We start from the raw sequence: 20,344 nt of genomic DNA on the forward strand, positions 1-20,344 counted from the left end.
GTGCTTGGCTAGCACCAGGCGGTGGCCCAGGTTCTGCGGCTTGGTGGTCTCCCAGACCACCAGGCTGTGGAATGGGAGGTGGAGACAGGGGGGAGGCATGCCAGGGGGTGGGAGAGAGGCGGATCCCCGGAGCTGTGCTCCGCAGGATCCAGGGCGCTCGTGTAGGGCTGTGTGCCCTACATGAGTGCCTTTACTTTAGTGCCGACCTTTTGGACAGCACTAAAGATAATAGCCCCATTGTGACGCTGCTTATCTTACTTGGGGGAAGGGGATGAATGTCCCCTTCTCCTGAGGTGCCTCCTGAGGTAGCGCGGGAGGCGCAGGGTTTGGCGGCAGTCCTCCTCAGAGCCGCCGAGCCTGGGCGCTGCGGGCAGCTCAGGATTGGGCTGCCCACCTGTTTATCTCTCTATTATATTTTTAAAAAAATTTTGTTGTTGTTTCTTTAAGTTTAATCAGTCTTTCTGGAAGCATCCCTTCTTCTCTTAAAGAAAAAACAATCCAGGAGGCCAAAATGTTAAAGCACAGACGCAGTTCAATGAAACCCAGTAGCAAACAGTCAACTGTGCAGAAGCTTAATTCTGGAAAACTTCTGGAATCATCAGACAAGAGAGAGTCATCGGCAAGTGGAGGTGAGTATCTATGTGATATTTAATGAAAGAAAATCCCTTCCAAAATGGTAAGAATCCATAGCAATGATAACAGTTTTTTTTTCAATTTGCGGTATTTAGATGGTGAGGTTGCTAATAAGTGTTTTAATAATGTTTTAAATGTTTAAAAAGTGTTTTAATAAGTGCTGGGGTCGCTAATAAGAACTCAGTGTTTTGTGAGGAATTTCAGTTCTTCAGCAGCAACCTCCATCTTTGATTTTGCATATATTATGTTTATCTATGAAATGGCCTGCCTCATCAGGTCATCTGGAGGAGTCTTTCCTTGAGTACTGCTGTTACCTGGTTTATTTAGTGGTGAGATGGAGGGGTGGTGTTTCCATAGTGGTGCCACAATTGTGGAACTCTCTCCCTCTTGAGTTGAGACTGACCCCTACTCAGAATTCCAGCAGGGGCCAAAGGCTATTTTGTTCGGCTCTGGCTTTTTTTGCTATACTGTAATGTTTGTATTTAAATTTTTGATCCCTTTCTGCTACAGGTTGTATTGGTGTATGTTTTTTAAAAATTATTGGTGGTTGTATTTTTAAATACTGTTTTTGTTTTTAAATATTATAAACCACCTTGAGTGCTTCTTTTTTTTAGATGGGAAAGGTAGGGTAGAAATATTTTTGAATGCATTATTTGCATGCTTTGTTTTGATGACAAAAAAGTGTTGTTTGCTTTAGGTCAGTGTTTCTCAAACTGTGGCTCACAAGCCAATTTCAGGTGGGTCCCCATTCATTTCAATATTTTATTTTTAATGTATTAGACTTGATGCTACTATGGCATGTGACTGCATTTGGGGAAATGTTACAGATCTGTTTTTTTAACAGGCTACTGTGTTTATGCTTTTAACAAAGGTAGTCAGTGGGGCTTACTCCTGGGTATGTGTGGGTAGGATTGCAGCCTAGGATTGTAAAAAATCTTCCTGCTTGATGATGTCACTTCTGGTCATGACATCACTTCTGGTGGGTACTGACAGATTCTCATTCTGAAAAGTGGGTCCCAGTGCTAAAATTTTGAGAATCACTGCTTAAGGTTTTTCTTGGGCCACTGGTGCAGGGAAAGAATAATGGAGCTGAAGCCATTAATGATGTAGGAGCACAGAGGTGGGTGAAATTAATATGCTGTCTGGAATAATTTATTTTCACAATTTGTGCTTACCTTTTAATGTTGAAAATTTCTAATCCTCATGTACATAGAAGCTGCTTTTCTTTTATTTACCTGAAATTAATTGTACATTAGGAGTGCGTTTCCTGCATAGTCTGGAGATCTGTCCCTGTGAATGTCTTATTGAATACTTTGTGCAGTTGTTTCTGTGTGCTCTTCTGGTATTTGCTGTTCTCTTCAAGGACTTAATTTTGCCCTTGATTCCTGCACCCCAAAGTTGGTGTTGAATCCTGCTGACTTTTAAGAAAGTTGCTGTGGGTAGGTATTTTTCTGTAACCAAAAGCAAGGGAGAATAGGGATACTTTAATAGACTGCTTTCATGCATACAGATTAGGACCAAGCATCTCTGCTTGTAGCAAAGGAATAGATCTGCTTGTGGAGCTTAACTCTTTGCAGGGCCTGCCCTGTTCGTTTTATTACTCTGTTTAAGCCCCTCTTTCCCATGACTCCAGAGACCCGTGACTTATGAGATCAGTTCCCCGCATTGTATCATAATCTCTAAACTATTATTTTCTTTACAACGCAGGCAGTTGGAGGCTTGCTTTTTCTTTGTAATTTTGATAAGCACTTACATACTTTCTAGGGAGTCTTGCCTGCTAGTTATAATTTAAGCCTGTTGAGACATGATTGGATTTCTTTCTCCCAGAGGTGCAAACTGTGCTGTAATTATTCCTTGACATTTTTTCTATATTAAAAAAAAGAGAAGATTAATAATTTGCATTTGTGTGATTCTTAATCTGAACTAGCAGTGTTGGATTAACCTATTGCTTAGTCAAAGGAAATATGCACTTCTGGGTCCTGCTAATACAAATAAAAAAGAACTATTAGTGTGCTTAGTGACGGCCAGTCCTATCCAACTTTTCAGCACCGGTGCAGTCACAATGCAGTCCCAAGGTAAGGAAACAAATATTCCCTTATCTTGAAGAGGCCTCTGTGACTGCCTCCCCACCAAAGGATGCAGTGCACACCCCACTGGCACAGCTGCACCGGCACTGGAAAATTGGATAGGATTGGGTCTTAAGGTTCTGTAGCATTCTGCCAAGTTAAGAAGGACTCTTCTTTCTCATCAGATAGCAATCTTGCGGTAGCTACATAAAATGCAGTACCGAAAAGAGAAGAGGAAAGACATCCTCCTCTCACAAAGAGAAACTCTCTGCAAGCCAAAAAGCTGGGAATCAGATTTAATATAGACTTATTTAGCTGGGAATGAGATTAAAAGCTGGGAATGAGATTTAATATAGACTGCTCTGAAGGAGCAGGTCTACAGCTTGGGGGTCAACCTGGACTTGCAGCTGCTCCTGGATTCCCAGGTGGTGGCTGTGGCTAGGGGGGCCTTCGCTCAGCTTCGGCTGGTGCGCCAGCTGCGGCTGTACTTGGATCGTGCAGACCTGGCCACAGTGAACCATGCTATGGTGACATCGAGATTAGATTATTGTAACGCGCTTTATGTGGGGCGGCCCCTGAAGACAGTTCGGAAACTGCAATTAGTGCAGAATGCGGCGGCCCGTGTGGTCACTGGAGCTAGGCGGTTTGACTCTGTCAGTCCGCTTCTCCGAGGGCTACATTGCCTGCCCATTTGTTTCCGGGCCCAATTCAACTGGCTGGTCTTGACCTTTAAAGCCCTATACTGCTCTGGGCCAGGATATCTTAGAGACCGCCTACTCCCGTACAATCCAGCTCACCCTCTCAGGTCATCAGAGAAGGCCTTCTTACAAGTGCCGCCGCCTAAGGAGGTATGTGGGGCGGCGGCAAGAAACAGGGCCTTCTCAGTAGTGGCACCAGCATTATGGAACTCCCTTCCCCTTGACTTGAGAATGGCTCCCTCTCTTGAGACTTTTCAGCGAGGCCTGAAGACCTTGCTGTTTAAACAAGCCTTCTGACTTCATGGCCTTTTTAACATCTTTTATACATCTTTTAGTTGCTTTTTTACAGGCCTGATTCCTCCATGAACTGCTGTTTTATGCTCTTTTTTATTCTGACTTTTATCTGACTACTGTTTTTATGGTTTCTGTTAATGTGTTTTTAATATGTTTTTATCTGTTGCTAAATTATGTTTTAATTTGGTTTTTAATATGTTGTAAGCCTGGGTCCCTTTAGGGAGAAGGGCGGGATAGAAATAAAGTTGTTTATTATTATTATTATTATTATTATTATTATTATTATAGACTTAGGTCAAGTTGGGTGCTAAGTAGGGCTGACATCCAAAAGGTCAAGTGCATGCAAGAACTTGAATGTATGCAGCAGAACATTTACAGTACAATTCTATTCATTACCCAGAACGGACACTGCAGTCCTATTTAGGCTAGCACCGGCCAGGGTAACTAGATGTCATAACCGCAAAAGATGACAAGGCACTCCAAAATGTAGGACATCCAAGAAAAATGTAGGACATGACAAAATGAAAGCTGAAAACACTCATATATTGATTTCATGTGGTTAATTTAAACACTATATTATTTATTATTAAATTTTAAATTATATTACATTTAATGTATTACATGAAACATTAATTACAAGAGGGCTATGCGCTCCTGCAGAGGCCACTCACAGGGAAAAGGAGATTTAATTTTTTTCCAGGACACAAGGCTAAAAAAGAGGACGTGTCCTGGAAAAAGAAGATGTCTGGTCACTCTGGCGCCAGCGCAAACTCTTTATGGCAAAAGAGTGTCATAAAGCACTCTTGCGATGAAGAGTAAGGAGTGTCATGGGAAGGCCTCTGCTGTCACACTGGTACTGAATTCAGATCCACTAATGCCAGCATTAATAAGCTGAGCAGCAAAGGGATGGAGGGAGGGCAGAACAGAGGCGGGGAGGGGTGTTTCTAGGTGAGTGGAGGGCAGAATGGGGGTGGATCAGGCCCAGGATTGGGTGGGGTTGGCAAAGGAGGCCTCTAGTGTATTCGAACCCAGTTCCTTTGTGTGGAAGCCCTACATGGGGCTTCTTGAATTTGTACCAGTGATTTAGCTGGTGCAAATCCAAATAACCCCAGTGGGCAGGCTAGGACTGTACATGGGGTAACGGAAAAAATTTCCCTGACCCTGAAGAAACCTCCAGTTTGCTTAATTCTAGTGCTGGATACAGTGTGGGCTGTGCAGCAGGCCAGCACTGATAGGATTGGGCTGTAAGTCATTGAATTCAATTGGGTTTATTCCCAGGTAAGTGTGTTTAGGATTGTAGCTGTGGATCTTTTTAACACTGGCTTCTGTCAGGGCCATGCAGGGTGTTGTGACCACACACAAGAAGTTCCCAATGCATTTTGATAGCTTCTCTGAGGAAGAATATTCATTTTGTCGGGGTTCCCCTCCTCCCACAGGTCCCCAACTTACCCAGGGAGAAGACTTCTGGGCTAGAGGATCAGGGAGGAAGCCGGTGGAACATGGGGCACCTCCCCATACGCTGCCTGGGCACTCCTGTGGGCGGCAGAGTGCAACAGAGGAACACTGTGTGTCAAACCCCCCCCCCCCGGTTCTCCCTCCGCCTTGGAGAAGGGAAGGGGGAGACGGGACGCATGCTATTCAGCTGCTGGGCAGCTGCCCCTCCCCCACCTCGGGGGAGATGGGGAGCACTCCCTCGCCCAACTAGCCGGGACCTGTCGTGCCGGGCAGGGCACCTGGCTATGACATCAGGAGCCCCCAGCTGGACCTCCCAATGTTGTCTGCAGAGCTACAGGACCCAGGTGGGCAGGGTCAGCCCATCCCCCAAAGGCAGAGACCAGAGCAGAGGCAGCAGCCTTCCCAGCCCTCTCAGGAACAACCCTGGCAGCTCCAGGTGAGAGGAGGTGGGAGGGAGACAGAGAGAGGAAGGGGAGGAGTTGTGGTAATTCTAGGGAAGGGCAGTCCCTGGGACAGGCCCTTTTTGTACCATCCGTGTGAGGGAAGGGGAGGGGCCAAAGGGGACAGGTCTGCCCTGAAGCAATGAAGCAATCAAGACACACTCACATGTTTAGGGTTCATGAAGGGAGCAAGACAGACTGGCAGGCTTCAGGGAGAGCGAGCTCACAAAAGGGAGTTGCACTCACACACACAGCCAGCCTCCTCACCTTCTTTTATTCACCTCCCTCTCAGCCCAGTACAAAGTTAATTAGGTACACACTGTTCCTCAGCTACATTCTAGCCTAGTCAGTCGGGAACAATGCAAGTTCCTCAAGGGATTTGGCATTTTGTGGATTCAGCCTGTTTACTCAGGCTACTTCTGAACTCAGGCATCACCCAGACAGGAGCTCGGGCATCACCTAGTCTGCTTCCTGACTCAGACCTCACCCAGTCTGCCCTGTGACCCAGGCGTCACCCCGGAGCGTGCCCCGAGGGGGTGAGTGTGCTCACTGGCCTTTGTCACGTAAGCACAAAGGGTAAGGTCTGGGTAAGGTCCCCTGATTATTTCCTTCATGCCCTACATAAACCTGGAGGCCAGGGATGACAAGGCAGTTGGGAGTTAGAAGAGCAGACAGTCTTTAGTTAGTTTAGTTTAGACAGTTAGAAGAGTAAAGCAGTTTTTATTCAGCGTGTGGTTGGTCTGTGGAACTCCTTGCCACAGGATGTGGTGATGGTGTCTGGCCTGGATGCCTTTCAAAGGGGATCAGACAAGTTTCTGGAAGAAAAATCAATTACGGGTTACAAGGCATGATGTGTATGTGCAAGCTCCTGATTTTAGAAATGGGCTATGTCAGAATGCCAGATGCAAGGGAGGGCACCAGGATGAGCTCTCTTGTTACCTGGTGTGCTCCGTGGGGCATCTGGTGGGGCCACTGTGAGATACAGGAAGTTGGACTAGATGGGCCTATGGCCTGATCCAGTGGGGCTGTTCTTATGACAGGAGGATCTGCTGACAGCAGTCCCTGATCCTGACTGGCAAGTGCTGCCAACCCAAAGAAGAGGAGCTGGGTGACACAACCCCCCATTTCTTCTGATGAACCAGTCTGAGGCCTCCACAAGGGGGTCTCCTTCGGAATGGCTGGGCGGGCCCTCCCCCCCCCCACAGGGAGGCCTCACACATTTGTAAAAACAGGTGAATCCTTGTTTGTTGTTTGAGAGAGTGGTCATCTTTTAGTCTAGGTCTCCCGGCTCAGATTCCTGAGATCTATAGCTTGAGCTGAAAGAGCAGCAAGTAGAAGGTCTGCTCTGTTGGCCAAGTAGCCCAAACCTAAAGGCAGTGGTGAAAAAGTGGCTACTGCTACATCCTGCAGCCCCATAGCAACCCCCAGAGGTCTCTTTGGGGAAAGCCCCAAGCCCCTCAGCGGGGGTTTTTCAAGTCTGTGCTGACTACTTTGCTGGCATAGACTTGAGAGACTCTGCCTTGGGGCTTCTGGCAGAGCTCTATTGGATCCAGGTAGGATTGAATTTATTCCAGTTGTCTTTGCATGTTTAACTTTTTCTTAATTATGACTGTCTTTTCCAGAAAAGAAGAGAAGCCCACGAAAGAGCTTGAGTACGCCTTCAGAAAAAAGGCAGAGATCATCCAGAGAGGCACAAGCTTCAGCACAAGCAAGGAAGTTTGGAATAGCATTTATACAGCTGGACCTCATGCCTCTTCTGTCAGGTATTTCCTCCCCAACCCCACGCTCAACATTACCAGGTTAGAAATGTACAGGTATAACCTAATTATCCATGAATTTTTTACCTGCTGTTTCATCTCAATGCAATGAGAAGGGGCCTTTAAGTTAAATGAAAAAAGTCATTCAACAATAGCCTCATTTATTCGAGAGACGGCAGCCAACTGACAATCCATCAATCATTCTCTTTCCAGGCAGTTAGAACAGCTTAGAACAGCTTCACTTGGAGGCAAGCGACTCCTCCCTTCCCCCTGAGCATATGAAAGACAGATAATCACTTTGCATTGGTGAAGGGAGGGGTCATTGGCTCAGAGTGAAGCCTTTCAAAGCGCCTGGAGAGAGACTGATTGGTGGATTGCCTGCCTAATGACACTGTCTTATATCACAAAAGTCAGCAAGGCTGTTTTTAAATCTCGCAAATGGACATTGTTTTTTAAATGGATTTGCTTTAATGCAATTTTTGCCATCTGCTGAAGACTACTGCAGCCACTCGCCTATAAGTCGCGCCCACAGATAAGTTGAGGGTAGGTTTGGAGCCAACAATCATGGAATTTTCTATGACCTTGGATAAGTCAGGGGTTAAACTTAGGGGGGTGTCTGACTATAGTTTTGTCTGATTTTACTGAAGACCAGATCCTGAAAAATAACCCACCACTAATCGTTACCTAAGAACTGTAGTCTTGAATTTATTAAAAACATAGTAAAAGATCATAAAATACATTTTTATTCTTTTTAAATTCTGGTCTTCACCACCTTTTTGTAAGCACTATCAGAGTAAGTGCACTGTAAACAACATACCAGTAAAATAGTGGTTCCCAACCTGGTATTCATGTACTCCCAGGGACAGGACCTTTAGGGGTACTTGAAAAAGAATGGAATAATGGCAGAAAAAGGCAGGTCCTGCTTCAGAATGCCTTGCAAGGACCAGCAAGGCAGGGAGGGAGGTAGCTAGTTGGCTGTGAAAGCCCCACCAATAGCTAGTTTTGGGTCATCAATTCATGTGTGAACCAGTGATTGAAAACCAGCACAGTAAAAACGCTGAAACGTAATATGGAAAGTGATCAATCGCCTAGAATTTCTCAGCACACTTCTGGTGCAAAACAGTGCAAAGGCAGAGTCTTCTGTTCCTCAAACAGATAAAAAGAGAAAACACTGTGATCAATACATGAAGTCTGGGTTTTCATATAGAGGAGATGAGGGCTTGTAGGATGAAGGTTGGGAACCCCTGCAGGAGAACCAGGAATCAAATCCACCTTTAAGGTGTCTGGTGTGTTAAGCCAGAAGCTCTATGTACAACATACAACCCATAACATGTAACTGGGAGTGTGCAATTCAATTTATAGCAGAGAGATGCAGCTGCATATATTTGCAACCTTTTTTACTCAGAAGTAGACCCACTGCTTTCCATGGGTGTTGTTCTTAAGTAAGGGTGCATTGAATTGTAGCCTGGGACTTTGCTTCAAATGGACAGGAAGATCCCATCCTGGTGTTTCAAAAAACAGACCTGCTTTGCAAGCATTTGCAAAACAGAACCAGGCTGCAACAGCATTTGTAAAAGGGAAGGAAGGAAGGAGAATAAAAGGTTAACTTTGGCTGGAATTTCCAAGTGAAGTTGCTGTAGAAACAAATTGCTTATAATGAGCGGTGCTTTCCTGCTTCTTGAGAAAGAAACTAAACTTTTCAGAGTTGAAAGGCTCTGCCCTCTGTTTGACCTGGAGATAAGATGAAGTGATAATTGAAGCTTGATTACTTGGCAAAAATTTAACTTACTATGAGTATCTAAGGATTGTCACTGTTTTGCACCAGTAGTGTCCTGAGCAATTCATGGTGATTGATCACTTTCCATAGTATGTTTCAGCTTTTTACTGTGCTGGTTTTCAATCACTAATTCATACATGAATTGATCACCAAAAACTAGCTATTGGTGGAGCTTTCACAGCCAACTAGCTACTTCCATTCCTGCCTTGCTGGCATTCTGGAGCACTACCTGCCTTTTTCTGCCATTATTCAATTTTTTTTCAAGTACCCTTAAAGGTCCTGTTGAGTGCCCCTGGAGATACATGTACCCCAGGTTGGGAACCACTGTTCTACTGGTATGTTTACAGTGCATATACTCTGATAGTGTTTACAAAAAGGTTGTGAAACCAAAATTTTAAAAGTTAAAGAATAAACGTATCTTATGATCCTTTACTATATTTTTAATGAATTAGACTGTACAGTTCTTGGGTAACAATTACTGGTAGGTTATTTTTCAGGATCTGGCCTCAGGTAAAAACAGACAAAGCTATAGTCAGACACAACCCCCCCCCCCAAGTTTAATCCCCAACTTATCCGAGGGTCAAAGAAAATTCCATGGTTTTTGGCTCAAAGTCTGCCCTCGACTTCTGTGAGATTGACTTGCAGGCGAGTGTCTGCGGTAGTTCTGAAATGGCCACTGCTGAGTTCCATCATACTTCCTGTGGGAAGCCTAGCTTAGTTCCTCCCATTTTTTTCAGAGCAGCTGCTACAAAGTGATGGTTATGGAAGAAGTTTGAAATTTCAATAACATGAGGCTTATTTTTGGAGCACTGAAGTCTTTGGCTAAGAGGTACACTGGACCTCAAATGAGCACTACAGCCTGATGTTGTTAGCTTGGGTTTCTCTTCACTTGTTTAGATTTCTTCTAATCCTGGTTTCATTTGCAGCATTACCTGTGGCCAGGCTACATACTAGACATTTCAATCTTTTCTCACAGTTTGCTATTGCTTTTACCGTAGCTTCTTAGCGTTTTGCTGCATGTGCATTTTTCCGTGTGTCCGTTTTCATTCAAGAAATACAGTGCTCAGTGACATGGATGTAAAAGTGAGCTTCATAATTAAAAATCTTGTCAAAGTGCATATGAACAAACAGTAAAATTGAGGTTAACAGTTATGATTTTTCTTCATGTGTGCAAACTTAGTTTCCTTTTTTAAAGTAGTTATGTTGGTGCCATACATAAAAACCGAAATTCAGATACTGCTTGTATCTGATAACACAGTCCAACACACATTTTGCTTCGTTAAACATTACACCGCGTCTTGGGTATATTTGGGGTGCTGATTCCAAAAATGGCATCCGTTTTGCCCTATCACATCTAGTTTTGGAGACACTGCATAGCTTCTTTAGTGAATGGTTCAAGCAGCTTCCTCATGAGGAAGCCTACACCATGGCTATTGCCTCTCCTTGCAAGTATGTTGGGTAAGACATGCACACATGCTTTTTATCATGCAGTGGGCACACTAGTCAGAAGTTGGAGTCCTTGGGGAAGGAACACCCCGGCAATTGACAACACATTCCTTTGTGATCACATGGTGGAACAGAGTTGCAAGAAACCCATCCTTTTGTATGGGAGAAGGAGTCTCTGGAAATTTACTAGACTCTGTCCCATTAGGCTTATCCGAGACCCACCCCCACTTTCATTTTCTACTATTCATTAGAGAGAGCCCAGAGTGGTGTGGAGGTTAGAGCAGTGGTTCCCAAACTTACCATGGTCACAGTGCCCTTCTTTTGCAGGGCATGATCCAAGGGGACAGCTCCTGGGAGAGCTGGGAAGAGGCTGCCAGGGCCATCCCACGGCACTACCATGAGTTTGCAGTGGTGCACAGTTTGGAAACCAGTGGGTTAGAGCAGGGGTGGGCAAATTTTCAACTTTAGGGATACTGGACCTTTAACAGTTGTGTAGCAGAGAGAATTTCAGCAGATGCAGCTTGTCATTTGTGAAATGAATGACAATCTTCTATACAGTTACTACAGTTAGACAGGTAAGAGAAGTCTAAGTTCAGTTCTCCAGTCAACCATGAAACTAACTGGGTGACCCTGGGCCAAGCACAGTCTTTCAGCCGAACCTACTTCACAGGTGGCAGCAAGGATAAAACGGGGGTGGAGGTGTGATCATGGATGCCACATTGACCTCTTTGAAGGAAAGTTCAGCTTATTAATGAAGATAATAAACACAGTGAAAGAAAAAATTCCTTTAGATTCCTTTGGTTTCTGCCAGCTATGAGGGGATTAGGTATGTGGGATGGGGTGTTATCTGTCTTGCCACAAGAAGAGTGGTAGGACAAAGTGCCCTTTTATCCCTTATAATAACCTGCTGAGGAAGTGATGATTAAAGATGGGCTCTCTTGTCTTGCTTGTTCATTTTCAGTAAACTCCCAAAGAAAAATTCAGCATTGAGTCCTCCCTTAAAATTATTAACCTGGGCTTCTTTTTTTACTGGCTTTCATTTTTGTAATATTTTCATATTTTGTGTTTCTATTATTTTTCTCTTTGTTTTCATTATGTTTTCTCAACTGAAAAATTCTAATGAGCCCTGGGACATACAGTTATGCCTTGAAAACAATACAATACCCCAGGCTGCTCTAAGTCTGCAACCCTCTGCACACTTACCTGAAAATAAGCCCCATTTGAACCCAGTGTGACTTTGGAGTAAACATGTATAGGTGCTGTGATTTTACAGAAGAGGATGACCTCTTCGTCTTTCTAAAACAGCTGTTTTTGATATCATTCAAACTGGGGCAGGTGTTTGCGTGTTTGAATGGGTCACAGTTGGCAGTGACCGATTCTGGTGTGATCAGAAAGCTGAAGAGGCCTGAAGAATTGGATCAAAGGCCTCTGTAGTCCAGGTCCTTGTCTTCTACAGCAGCCAACTAGATATTATGGGGAAGCCTACAAGCAGGAACTTCTTGCATTGTTGGGAGAGTTAGAAAATATTTCTTTACTCAGCATGTGGTTGGTCTGTGGAACTCCTTGCCACAGGATGTGGTGATGGTGTCTGGCCTGGATGCCTTTCAAAGGGGATTGGACAAGTTTCTGGAGGAAAAATCAATTACGGGTTACAAGCCATGATGTGTATGTGCAAGCTCCTGATTTTAGAAATGGGCTATGTCAGAATGCCAGATACAAGGGAGGGCACCAGGATGAGCTCTCTTGTTATCTGGTGTGCTCCCTGGGGCATTTGGTGGGCTGCTGTGAGATACAGGAAGCTGGACTAGATGGGCCTATGGCCTGATCCAGTGATGCTGTTCTTATGTTGTTATGCTTCCCGATAACTTCCTCCATCCCTCTTTTTCAAGATCCTGGTGTTTGCTTAAATGGTAAAAGTGCTGGAAGATTTGATGTGGTCCACCTGGAGTGCCGTCAGCAATGGTATCAAAAATAATGCTTCTTTTATAATTGTGATAAAAATAATTTCGTTCCCTCCCCATCCTATCTCTAGGTGAACGTTATCTGGCCAGCTGTCTGGGAGAGAAATCCCCTAAACTTTTGGATGCATACCTAACCTTTTCTGTGGAGAAGCCTCTACTGAGTGAAAGACAGAAACATGAATTAAACCCACTGATCATTAGGATTAAGTCTGCAAGATGCCTACCACCCACCCCTGTTCCAATTGAAGTGCTGCAGGTAATTCAAAGTATTTTTTATTACTGCAGGGTATTATGTTCTTTGGGGAAACATTAAAATTCTAAAGAGTGACTTTGCACCTTGAGTTTCTAATGTGCCATTTGCAGAACAATTGTGAGGTTTATGCCTCAATCCTATCCCCTTCCACCAGTGCCAACACAGTTGTGTCAAAAAAGGCAAGCACTGCATCCTGTTCTGGGGGAGGGGGGCAATCTGACAGACTGCAAGAGTTAAGCAAAAATATTTTGTCTGCCAGTCACCAATGGGTATCCTCAGATATATGCCACCTATTTTGGTGGCTTATGACTGAGGAGAGGAAAGTAGTGGGGAGATTTTAAAAAGAAGGAATAGGATCCAGTGTGTGCCACCAGATCCACTACCTCCTTCCTGCCCTGGTTCCTTCACACTTCCTGCCCCAAAACACCCCCCCCCCAGACGTTCCACTCTTTCTCCCACCATTGCCTTACCTGGCACCAGAGTATGGTTCTTTGCCACCTCTGAGTGCAACAGATCTAGGCACTTCCTCCTGGATCTTGGTGCTTCCACCAGTAGAGCGTGCATTCCTCCATTGGAACCTGGCACATAGGATTGGGCTGCCCAACATATTAAATTCTTTCATATAATATGTATGCAGAGTTCAGGTGTGCGTTTCTTAGTGATGTTCCGCTTAGGAACTGATCACGTTTATGACAGCAGTCCACTAATTGCTGTGACTTGGAGACCACATTAAGTACTTGTGGGGAAGGGTGGGTGCTGCTGTGATCAAGAGGGCAGATACCTGGGGGAAGGTTAGTGCTGGCTTCCTGGGGGGTGTGGGGACCTCGCAGTCCCCTATGTGGGCCTCCCGCTGCTCCAGACTGCTCCTTTTTTGCCTATCATCTCCTGGTTTTGCAATCGCCACGGTTTGGAGTAGCAGAAAGGCCTGCAGAGGTGACTGTGAGCCCACCACACCTGCCAGGAGGCCAGTGCTACCCCCCCAAGTATGTTTCAAGCCCCTTGATTGTACCACCAGCATCGCTGCAGCCATTTTTGGGCCATTCCCCCTAAGGGAGAATGACTCTCTTCTGGTTCTCCTGGTGGCTCAGAACCCACAAGTTTGAGAACCATTGGCCTACTGTATTACAAGCTAGTCAATTTCACTCCATTACATTATACATAGATGCTAGATGCTATACTGCCTTCAGCCACTGGATGGGGCTGAATGGAACGGAATGACTCCATTACATTCAACCCCATGTAGTGGATGAATGCAGTATAGGGTCTATGTAATGTATTGGAGTGAAATTGACTAGCTTGTAATAAAGTGTTCATATAACAATGGAATTGCTGAAGGATAGGGATGGGAGAACATATTCCCATTGTTAAGCGATGCACCCCTGTAATAGAAAAATCTGTAGCCTTGTCAGGGTGGGCCAAATGTCATAGCTCCTGAATCATGTCTACATTGTATATTGCTGGTTAAGAGGACCGTATTTATATACCGCTTTCCTCAAAAATGGATTTCAGGTTTCTCTCTGGCCTTCTGTTTTCTCACCTCAAGTTCACTGCCTCTCTCCAGACTCTGCTGATTCCAGGCTCCAGTCATTCACCTCATTTGTTGTTCTAATTAGGCTATGCCTCCTCCTGTCTATTCCAAAATCTGGCGCAAACTCCTTCTACAGCCCTGACCTTGCTTTCTGCTTAACTTTCTACTATCTTTGTGTAATGTACTCCTGCCTATGCCCTTTACTCATCTTAGGGCACAATCCTAACCAGGTCTACTCAGAAGTAAGTCCTATTTTGTTCAATGGGTCTTTCTCTCAGGAAAATGTGGTTAGGATTGCAGCCTAACTTGACCAATATCAATGATGTTAAAAGCTCCAGCAGAGAGCTCCAGCATAGTTGCACTCTTCATCCCATTCCTGGCAAGGTGGTAAACCTGAGCAACTTAATACAGCTTCAATTCCTAAACCAGGCCAGAAGGCAGTCTGAAGTAGGTCTCGATATGTAGGAATGAAATAGTATTGACACAAAAAGTATACTCTTAACTCTTTTCTTTGACAGAGTTCATGTGTTCCTGTTTACTGCAAATACACATTCCACAATCTTTCTCCCCATCAAACTCGAGGTCGAGATCATGGAACCGAAGTCTTCTTCAAGGATATCAATGTGGTTCTTGCAGGGACAATTGAACCTGGGGAATTGCGTGAATATTTAAGAGGGCCACCCTTGGAAATTGAAGTTCATGATCGAGACAAGAAAATGGAACCTATTCTAACATACCCTTCATTGTTTGGGGATGAACCAGGAGACCACAGGCTGAGTAATGTGAGCACTGTCACTTCCAGATACATGGTCCAGAATCCCATTACAGGCACAGAGGAAATATGGCACCCATATGGGATAGCTAAAGTCAGCTTGGCTGATTTACTGCTAGGTGAAAGGGACTTGAATTTCTATGCACCTATCCATTGCTGCTCAGTTCAAGATACAAATGTCTGCATGGGGGGAAATGGCACTCAGAAGGCCACTGAATGTGATACCACTCAACTTCAGCTACCAATGGGTCATTATGTATGGTCAGAGTCATATCTTAAAGTGAGAGTCGAAATAACTGTACCATTAGATCCTGAAGATGAAACAGAGGACTCTGAAACTGCCTATTCTCCCTATGGCTGCATCATCTATATTTTTGACTATAAAAATACATCACTGTTGAGTTATTTGTTAAAAGAAATTGCAGAAATTAATGCAGTGGCTCTCGAGCTCAGTTGTTATTCCCCTCATTTAATTCAACAATCTCTTAATACATTAAAACTGAGTAACAAGCTTTCTCGAGAAGATATTTCAAAATTGGACATTATTACTGGATTTCACATACTGGATGGATCCATTCATCTCCTTGTTGTAGAAGGCCTTAAGGATAAAGCACTTAAGAGAATGTGGAATAAAAAAATAGATCGGTAATCAGAACCCTTTTACTTTTCACTCTATTTTTCTCTATTTTCGTCCCCTTGCAAAAGAAATTTACCAGTCATCCTTGGTTTTTTAAGTAGGGCTTTATTGTATATAGCAGGGGTTGCCAAACTGCGACTCGGGAGAAATATGTTGGAAATATGAAATTTAAAAAATTTACCTTTTTATTAAGCTTTATAATTGTTTACCAGCTAGAAACTCAGTCTGCTGGATTAAAACATAAGTTTAATATTCATGATGAGCAAATATATTTAAGAATGTTAATTCTTCTTAAATATTGCAACTCTTGAACATCTGTAGTTTATTGTATTGCTGTATTGAATCGGACCATGGGTCTCTCTAGGTCAGTATTGTTTGTGCTGACTGGCAGTGACTTACTAGGGTATCAGACTGGGATCTTTTCCAGCCCTACTTGGAGATGCCAGGGATTTAAACTGGAACCCTCTGCATGCAAAGTAATTTCTCTGTCACTGAGCTATGGCCCTTCCCTATGGAAAAAGTAAATCTTTAGAGTCCAAGAAAGTAGATAACGAATGTCTGAAAGTGGCATATGTAGGAAAAGTGTTGGTTCTCCCTTTGTGACTGGCAAGAGAAGCATCACTATAAACATATGTGTGGGCTACACTTTACATAAGATTGAAAGGACAGGTCCCAGCCCCAAAGGGTTACAATCCAGAAATAAACTCAAAAATAATGGAAAATTTTATAGTAAACCAAGCAAAAAATCTTTGTAATCGTTTAAAAAATTAAGAAGTCTTCAAAATGTGTTCAAAATATGGTATTCACTTTAATTCTACTGTATTTCTAATCTTCCTTAAAAAAGGATTACAGATAATCAGCAAGAGAAGATGGCAGAAACTGTATAGGTAATATGGAGCATCGGGAAATATGAAATGATGGAATATTTGGTTAACTATTTTCTGTTATAGGAATCAGGAAATGAAAACTGGAAGATTGCAAATATTATATAACTCACTTATGACTTTCCATGAGCGCTTGTATGTGGACCTTGAAGCTGTCCTCTTTCATATCCGCCTCTGCAAGCCCCTCTCCAGTATCATGAATCAACCTTTGCTGTATGTCAGAGATATGGTTCCTCCGGCATGTTTCCAAGCTCTGGCCAAGTGAGGTTTTTCTCAGATTTTTAGCATGTTCTTTCATGTAAATTTACAGCCAAACCTATCCATGTCTACTCATAAGTAAGTTCAATGACAGCTACTCCCAGGTAAGTGAGTTTATAGAATTGCAACCTCAGAAATGTACGTGGAGGCTTTGTTGATCCCTTCCAGATAAAATCTTTACATTTCTATTTGATGCCTCTTAAATTATTTTAAACCTTCAGTGTTTCTTTGGTCTGGTGAATGGGTGGACCATTGTGTAGCCTAGTGCGGGGCTACTCCCAGGGCACTCTAGCATGCTGGTACCAGTACTGCATGCAGTGCAGAGATTTCTCCCAAACTCATTAAGCCAGTGGTATTCAGACTGGGGTGTTGCGATGCCCCAGCTTGAGGGCCCTAGCCTCTGTCCCCTTAAGGGGTGGGGGCAGGGGGGAAGACAGCGATGTCATCCCCAGGATTTTCGGTTTTGTGGAAGTGGATCGCTCCACGTTTCACTTTCTGCAGGCTGCAGATGCTTGTGCAGGGCTCCCTGCAACCCCAGGGCACTGCTGCAGGGACTGGTGAGTACATCCCAGTCCCTGCAGGCCCCCTGAGCAATGCGATCCTGGGGATCGCGTCCTTGCCTTCCCCTCGCCCCCGTAAGGATTTACAGCCGTTTTCAATTCCCTGAGAATTTGAAAACTGCTGCATTAAGTTATTACCTCCCCAACCCCCAAGAATATTTCACTTTGGCCCTACTTCAGTGACCCTTCCATCCACTGTATTTCTCTTGAGTTTACTGCAGAATAAATAATAATAATAATACTGGTATTTATATACTGCCTTTCTGATAATTGAATTTATTCAAGGCATTTTGCAGGCTTTCTCTAAACCCCCAAGGGATTTTTTTTACAATAAACAAAGAAGTTCTGTCTTTCAAGAAGGAACTACGTTCCAGGTGGATCTTTTTCTGTCTGGTAAATCATTCTGGCCACGTTACTCTCACACTGATGAACAGCTGCAGCCAACTTCTTATCTCTCACCCAAGCAGTCCAACTTGTCAGCTTCTCAAGGTCTCACCGCACGTGAAAGCTTCTAGTGAACTGGCGACCTTTAGATGTTATCTTCAGGCTTAACGGCGGCTCCTTCTGCCCAAATATATTTAAATATTTTGTTGAATTTTTTCCCTAAGCAGTTTAATATGCTGAGGAATGAACAGACCAAATAAAAGGGTGAAATGTATAGTATATATAGTATAATGTATAGTATAGTACAGCTCAGAGCGCTATCCTAACAGCGCTCTTGGCCAGTACAGCAGTGCTGCACCATAAATGCCATAAATCACATTTGTGGCACCTAAAGAGGAGGTTGTGCCAGCAGGGAGACCTGTGCCACCCTGCTGACACTGCATCTAGCAATGTGACCAGAAGGCACAGGTAAGGTTGTGCTGGTCAGCAGGGGGGTGTGGGGAGGGTGGCAGGGAGGGGGCGTTTCTGGGTGGGGGAGGGCAGAATGGGGGTGGATCAGGTCTAGCAAAGGCTCTGCTCCCCTCTGGAGGGTTGCCTGAGCCTCCCAGAGGCAGCACACGTCTGCGTGCTGCCTCTGCAAGGCTCAGACTGAAGGAAATCATGTCAACAAGCTGTGAGAGAGTTAGTTTTGTGACAATGCATGGCCAATCTAGCCTCTCCATGTGTTATTCAGGCTTGATTACATCTGCCGTAGTACAAAGTTAAGAGATGTGGTCCATCGCAATCTGTTGCCCTCAGCAGAAATGATAACAACGTTGAGTCAAGAGTTTGGCGTTCCCCTGAATATAAATGACCTGGTTCTTCAGCAGTACCCAGAGACTGGAGAACTGTATGAGCTTCCATCCAAATATCTTGAAGTGAAAAGAGGGAAGCGCTCCCCTTTGGATGACCATAATGAAGAGTACATCCTTAGAAGAAGGGAAATGGAAAGACAACCACCACAAGACCACATCCAGGTGAGATTCAGCAGCTGGTAAAGTCTCAGAGCTGTTTCCAGTGTGCCTATTTGTGATGTTATGTAGTCCTCCTATGGACCAGTTCTTCTTAGGGGCACATACACGGCATAGTTCATTTGAAAGTAGTCTTGCATCAGAATATCCTGGCATGTATAAAATGTTCACACCAGGAAAAGACTCAAAGAAAGAAATCTTCCTCATAGGATTACAGCGGTACAGACTTACAAGAGAACTATATCAAATGCTCTTCGTACTATTGCTGAGGTATTCAATCTGTGCGTCCCACCTCTCTCGTGAGGCGTGGCTAGCCTCCAGGGACGTCACCAGGCATCTTGGGGGCAGAGGTGGCCAGCAGCTGCTCTGGTGCTGAGCTCTGCTCGGTTCAGCTGCACTGGCTGCCTCCTGAGAACGAGGTGGGTGGGGCTGTATGAAACATGGTGGGGGGAGGTGGGAGAGAAGGCTGGCTGGGCATGCAGGTGCCGCATCTCATCATGGAGTTCTCTCCATGTGCAACCTCACCCCAAAGACTACATTTCCCAGTGTGCCCCTTGCCCTGGGCATCTTAGGATTGGTCAAGGCTGGAGGAGAGAAGAGTGCGGAGATGCTGCATCTCATCAGCACAGGGGTGCTCCTGGCAGGCTTCAAACTGGGAGGGAAGAGTACGTACAGGCAGTGCAGCACATTCCTCTGCTCCTAGTGGGGGGGCCAAATGCCCCAGCCTGCATCTCTCTGTCTTGCCTGGGGGAACGGGGTGGCATCTGCATGCTGCGTGTATGTGTGTGAGCAGCCCCCCCCCCCCGGTCTACTTTGGGGTGAGCTGTAATCTTGCTATATGTGACTGCAATCCTTTCCACACTCTCCTGGGAGTAAGCCCCATTGACTCAAATGGGGCTTACTTCTGAGTAGACCTACATAGGCTTGGGCTCTGTGTCAGCTTAACCCAGGATCTTCACCTTTCTCTTCCCCCTTCAAAAAAGAAAAAAAAGCCACTCTTGATGGCTTTGTCTCCAAAAATTGATTAAAAATAAAAATCCCCATTCCTTTTTAGCCAGTCCCCTTTTTTCTCCTGCCTCCTTTTGGGGAGGGGGGGAGGCACTTTGTTGGCTGCTATTGTTAAGACAAAAGGCACAATCCTAGCTAGGTCTACTCAGAAGTAAGTCCTATTGTGTTCAATGGGACTTACTCCCAGGAAAGTGGGGTTAGGATTCCAGCCAAACAGTCTCTGGGTCTCAGTTTGCATCAGCTTGCAATTAGCAGATACACACAAAACAAAGTCTTCCCCTCCTGCAAATTCATCACTTCCCCCCTCCCTTTCCAGAACCCTCCAGGGGCTTACTCTGGGGGCTTACTCTCAGGTAAGTGTCGTTAGGATTGCAGCTTCAGAGTGCTGGCAGCTTTTTTTTGTTTCTAGTATATAATTATAACATCTTCATCCCCATTTTGGGGGTAACTGAGGTGAGGTGTTGTAATGGGGAGCCGTGGCCAATGGCTACAAGGATCAGGAGAGGCGCGAGCTGGAAAAGTT

Source organism: Tiliqua scincoides, chromosome 2 (assembly GCF_035046505.1).
Source record: "Tiliqua scincoides isolate rTilSci1 chromosome 2, rTilSci1.hap2, whole genome shotgun sequence".
In the NCBI taxonomy this organism is placed as follows: Eukaryota; Metazoa; Chordata; class Lepidosauria; order Squamata; family Scincidae; genus Tiliqua; species Tiliqua scincoides.